This window comes from Prunus avium, chromosome 4 (genome assembly GCF_965620075.1).
Source record: "Prunus avium chromosome 4, drPruAviu1.hap1.1, whole genome shotgun sequence".
NCBI classification, from domain to species: domain Eukaryota; kingdom Viridiplantae; phylum Streptophyta; class Magnoliopsida; order Rosales; family Rosaceae; genus Prunus; species Prunus avium.
The window spans coordinates 31,986,551-31,992,806 of record NC_142287.1 but is presented as its reverse complement, the minus strand read 5'-3'; the positions used below and the strand labels follow the sequence as shown (position 1 = coordinate 31,992,806).

Genomic DNA, 6,256 nt, shown 5'->3' with positions numbered 1-6,256 from the left:
GGTCAATTTAGTCTCCATTTTAATTATGGGTTTTGTGGAAAAAGAGTTATATATGGGAGGCTTGTGCTTGCCTTGTACAATGCTTCAAGCATGTGGAGTGTGGACAAATTCAGCAGTCAATATCTATGATCTGCCATTTCTACAAGTTCATGTTCCTTTAGAATTAATGTCCCATGTAGCCAAGCATCAATTTGTCAAGTACTTGCTTTAAAGTCAAGTTCACGGGTATTTCATAAATGGTTGTTCGTTTAATCTAAGCAAAACAAAAATGAACTGGCATGTAAATTGTAAAGATAAGGAATAATGTATAAATCCGTTATAGGGAAGTTATTCACCTCTCGTAATACAGTGCAGAGTGTTTGTCCCATATTAAAAAGTTAAGAGACCTAATTTGAGTTTTGGTACGAAATCTCAACTTCCTTAACAGAGAATGTTTATGAGTTTCATCTCAATCATTGTTATTGATAATGTAATTTAATTGATACATTATTATCAAATTATGTAGATTTTGAATGATAGGGAAACTTTGTCGAATCAAAAAGATGAAAGGAAGGAAAATCAAAACAAACAGGCCCCGCTCGATCCTGAAAGGAAACCAAAACAATGCCAGCAAATAACATAAAATATCAACTTTCACAATTCTAGATTTGAATTGACTATTGTGTCACTAGCATGCCTCGTTTAGAGAAAACAGTGTCATTGTCAAATTGGACAATGACTTTCCCACAATTATGTATCGTGGCTCTCAATTCAGCTGCAATTACGCTTTTATATTATTTTCATTGCAAAATCTAAAATTATTATTCAGTCTTTTAGCTTTTTACCATAATGGATGAATCATATAACTAATTGACATATAAAATTTTTTTTTGTTGCAACGGGTGCATGCGTTTATCGTTTTATCTTGTCGCATGAGAAGAGAGATAAGAATAAGATAAGTTTATCCAAAATGATGACGTTTTTTTTTCTTTTGATGCCGTGATGATGATGAAGTTTTTCTTGTAGATATGAGTGGAGGTTGTATTATCTTAATACTTGATGAATTCTTGGTGGACTTGTTTGTCTGTTTTTGGGTTATATAAAATCTCAAATACTATTGTAAACGTTTTTAATCACAAGAGCAAGCTTTTGCCACTTCTTTGTCCTTGAACATTGAGCTAGTCCAATCAAACTATTGCATGTGAAAACATAAATTAGTCAGAAGTGGAGAAGGTAAAAGTTTGATGGTGACTGGTGAGTTTGAAAGAGGTGAATATAAATTAGTACTTTGAGGTGGTCTTATTTATTTATTTATTTTTTAAAATATGCATGCAATAGCTTTTTTTTCTTCTTCAAGAAAATGCATGCAATAGTTTGATTGCGCTACCTTTGCTTTTTAAATGCTGGATTGTGTTTGTATGTCAATAGAAATGCTGAATTGTTGCGCATTGTTTTGTTATTTCCAATTAATAATGTTATGTCATATGAAAGTCTTATCACGCATGTTATAGTATTATTGATCAAAAATAACAAAATAATAATATATATCTCCGATTCATAGAAATTTTTCTCTAACAGTGAAGGCATATCTCAAAATTTATGTAATATTTTTTACTACTAGTGCATTTCCTCGATGGACGGAACTTGTCAAGCGTCAACCTTGCTTAAAACATCTTAGATTATGTCTTCCCAAGTCATATAGCTATAAGATGGAATTTATATATACTTGCACGACAAAAATAGCTATTTTCTTTGCTCTTCATAATTACTTTACCACTTGTGCTGCTTGGATATGCATTGAGCCTGTGACTTCAAGCCTGAGGCACCTCTTTGCGTTTACTCTTAATGTTGCTTGTTTTATCAAGTTAAAGCTTCTTGCTTCTCTGTGGTTGGTAAGCCCATCAATTAACATGTATTAATTTGATATTTTTCTTTAATTAACATGTATTAGTTGGTAAATATTATGTTTTTTTATCTCATTAACCAAAGAAAAGCACTTACATGATGAGATCACTCACAAGCACATCCTGTATGATATGTGGTGGGAGCCCCTACCAAACAAAAGGAACCATGCAGAGATAAAGCATATTTAGCTAAAGTCATTACCCAATATTTTACCAAAAGATTAGCATCAACTCATAATATCATTCAACAAACTCTATAATAAATAACAATTTTAATCTGAAAAGGAGAAGAAAAGTTTAATGTGTGATTGAAAAGAAAAACTTTGACCGTAAAATGTTTCTAGAGAAAAACGTTTTTACTTGTATTTTTCTTTAAACGATATTGAGGGAAGGAAAAATCGAACACAAAACCTAACGTGTAGTGACAGTAATGGTTTTTCAAATCACTTACATGGAAATCTCGCCGCTCACTATGCAAAGACTCTTTTAACTTTTGAAAAATGTTTGCATGTCAAACGCTGAATCTGCTTCATAAGTTCTACACCCACCGGAGGGTCCAGAGGGAAGCCACAATCTGCAATTGTCAGAAAAATCAACTACCCACCAAACCAATTCAATTGTCTGCGATGTTGAAATGGTGAATGGCCCAAGATTGATCACACCGATTCAAATCCCTGCCACATGAATTGGGTTAATTTTGTGCCCCACTTTCCAGTCTTCTAACTGGTCAATGTTTTTGTAGTTGTAACATTTATTGCTTGCTAGCACTATCAATGTTTACCAATATTAGATTAGAAGTGCTGTTATATTCTTTGAATATTTCCACTAGTTGGGATCACATGTACTGTGGAATATTACTTAGTGGATGGTTATTGGAAGCAAAGTTCCACACCAAGGACATGTTGAGGCCCGCCGAGTTAGAAAAAACCTTGAATCAGGGAATTTGGTTTGGTGCTGGCAAATTAATTGATCATTTTAGGTGAATAATGAGTATGGACAAATAGCTAGTTGCTAAAATTTCCGCAACTTGGTCGACTGTTCATAGCAACCCCTTATCAAATTAGTTGCTTTTTTGCTGCCCATGTGCTCCTATAATATAACCTTCTTCAAATAATGGGAAAAAACTCTGTGAGGCATTTCATCAAACACCTTGTTCGTATATGAATGTAAATGTAATTTAAATATAGATTAGAGAACCCCATGTGATCAAATATATTATCAACCACTTTTGCTTTAACTTAAGACATCTTTAAACATGCAACTACCAAATCTATTGTTTAGATGCGAGATTCGTGGATTTGAAAGGATCCAAAAGATGCCATGACAAAGTTTTTTTAACACTTCAGCAAAAGACAGCGTTCCTAAAGTTGAGTTCTTTAAATTGATGGCACAATCTCATCTCATCAATTAGTCACTTTGATTGAATTAAAGAATAGTAAAGTATAATAGGAAAATTGTGATTTATAGACATTATTACATCATACTTCACAGATTATTACATCATAATACAAAAGAAAATCTATAGGGAAAAAAAAAAGGAAAAGGGAAACTATGAGATATGAACAATATCTGTGGGGACCAAATCCCACGTAGCATGACCTAACCCGTATGCTACGATTAAAAGACGTGGGATGGTCGAGGAGCTTCTGTCCCACTAAAGACGTGCAGAGCGTGGAAGACATAGCCCGATCATCCCATGATTGGGAAGTGGAGGATAGGGTGCGCAAAGCCAGGGAAGTGGAGCTAAACCCAAAGTGCTCGAAGCGCTATAAAATCCTAACCACACCTCCAACAAAGGTACGAAAAATTCAATTGAGCACTAAGAGTTCGCTGCGCAAACATTGACTTGAGCATCGGAGTGGCTTTTGCAGGTACTCACCCCATTTCCATCGTTTATTCTCGGAAATGCGATCCGGAGTTCTTTTCAACCAAGGAAGTGTGCAGACTTCAATCAAGAACTTGAGGAGGTATTTCTTCTTGAAAGAAATCCTGCTCCAACAATATCAGAATTTATAAGAGTGCTTCTGAAATTTGGTTTCCATTTTCACTGTTTTGGTAACAGACAATTGGATTTGAAGAAAGTTTCAAACTTTAACAAGCCCTGACTATTAGGAAATTATTTTGGAAACTAAAGCAGAAAGATCTTTAAATTATTGATTACTAATATTATCATGCATTTATTGTTGAAATTCTATTTCTTCCTAGATGAACGCACACTAGGGATGCTTTTGTTCATCCCTGAAGAAGTTACCAGGATCAACTAAGGTCTTAACATGAACAAGTCTCCTAAAGTTGTTCTTGAAATACTTCAAACCCCAAATGTTTGCTTGTGCATAGCTTGTATGAACATCATTGTTCCTCCCCAAGTCAAGATCCTTATAGTTCAAATAGGCAGCTCTTGGGGACTTTGAAACATATGGTGCCATGTAGTCATACAGCTTGCTCATCAAGCTCTCACCTCTCTCATTTTCCCTGTAATCATCCCAAGTGACCATATACTGTATTTTGAATAGATTTCCACTTCTGTGTGGGAAAGGAATTTCTGAATTGGAAATCTCACTCATTTTTCCACCATAAGGTGTCAATATCAGGTAAGCCCCTACTTCAATTAGTTTTTGCCATAAACCTTTCAAGCCAGCTTCTGAAATAGGTTCTGTCATCCCCCAACCCACGGGTTTATTACGTAACCTTGGATTAAGACGTGATTCACACCATAATTATAGAATATGATATATGTAATAGAATTAGATAAATATTTATTACATAAAACTATATATATATAACAATTATTTTTGTTTTTAATCATTATTTAAGAAAAAACGGACTCTCACAATCTATCCTCCTTAAAGAAATTTCGTCCTTGAAATTTAAAAAGAAAACTTAATGGAATCAAAGAAAAATTTATGGGTACTTCTTACGTAACACTTAATCTACTGTAATAAGTTATGCCCCTAATTCAAACTTATTTCGAACTAATACTAGACCACAGTTCCCAAGGGTGTCTAATCCCTATGCTCTGATACCATTCTATCACGCCCTAACCCACGGATTTACGTAACCTTGAATTAAGACGTGATTCACACCTTAATTATAGAATAGGATATATGTAATAGAATTAGATAAATATTTATTACGTAAAACTATATATATATATATATATATATATATATATTATTTTTGTTTAATCATTATTTAAGAAAAAACGGACTCTCACAGGTTCAGTCACATAGTCTGATTTCGCTTTGAAGAAGCTCTTGCATTGTTGAGCCCTCCTCCTGAGCAAAGCTTCTGATTCGTTTCTTGGGATGAAAGCAAAGTAAAGAACAGACTCAATCCAGCTCATTTCAGTGTAATCGCTGCGGTCTACACTTAACTTTGGAAAATTGTCCTGCATCAAAGGGAGAAGTTTCTCCACGGGCCCAAGAAACAATGAACTGAATTCAATAATAATAGTTTTGTCACCATTTGTGCCGGCTTTATTTCCAACACCTATGACTGAGTGTAGGAAAAGGTCTTCATGAAGCTTATCCGCAATGTTTTGCCATTTAGAAAGAAGTTTGGTAGCACCTTGTTCTGTGGTCTTTGAAATTTTGAAAACTGTTACAGATGGAGGGACAGGAACCAACCTAAGTTTCCATGCCAGAATAACTCCAAAGCTTGAACCTCCCCCTCCTCTAATAGCCCAAAAGAGTTCTTCTCCCATGGATTTTCTGTCAAGAACTCTGTCATTAACGTCGACAATTTTAGCATCAAGGACATTGTCCGCTGCCAGACCATACTTCCTGAACAAGGTACCAAATCCACCCCCACTAATATGTCCCCCCACACCCATGGTAGGACATGACCCTGCTGGAAATCCATAAGCCTTACTTTTTTCTGCAATTCTGTAATACAACTCTCCAAGAGTAGCCCGATTAAACCCAAGCACTCTCATTCTCTATGTCAACATCGATAGACCGAAGATTGAAAAGATCAATGATGACAAAAGGAGCTCTGGCTACGTAAGATTGGCCCTCGTAGTCATGGCCCCCAGTTCGGATTCGGATTAGCACGCCCTTTTTCTTGGAGCAAATTACAGCTGCTTGAACATGAGAATCATGAAAGGGAGTAATGATAGCTTCTGGTCTTGATGTTCCACTGGTCACGAATCCTAGGTTCTGTATGGAAGATTGCACGGCTGAGAAATAAGCAGAACTGTGTTTGGTGATAATGATTTTGCTAGAGTTATCCTTTATGTCGGAGGTAAGACATTGAAGAAAGGTTTCTACAGCTGAATTTGAAGTTGCGGACCAAACTGAGTTGAAAAGGATGAAAAGTAGTGGAAGTATAGTAGAGGAAGTAGTTTCATGTGTAAGGTCACCATTTTGATTTCC

General features: G+C 35.4%; 1 pseudogene; it reads right to left on the bottom strand.

The window, feature by feature from the left end:
• Positions 1–3,432: 3,432 nt before the first annotated feature.
• Positions 3,433–6,256, bottom strand: LOC110760226 (tetrahydroberberine oxidase pseudogene; annotated as a pseudogene).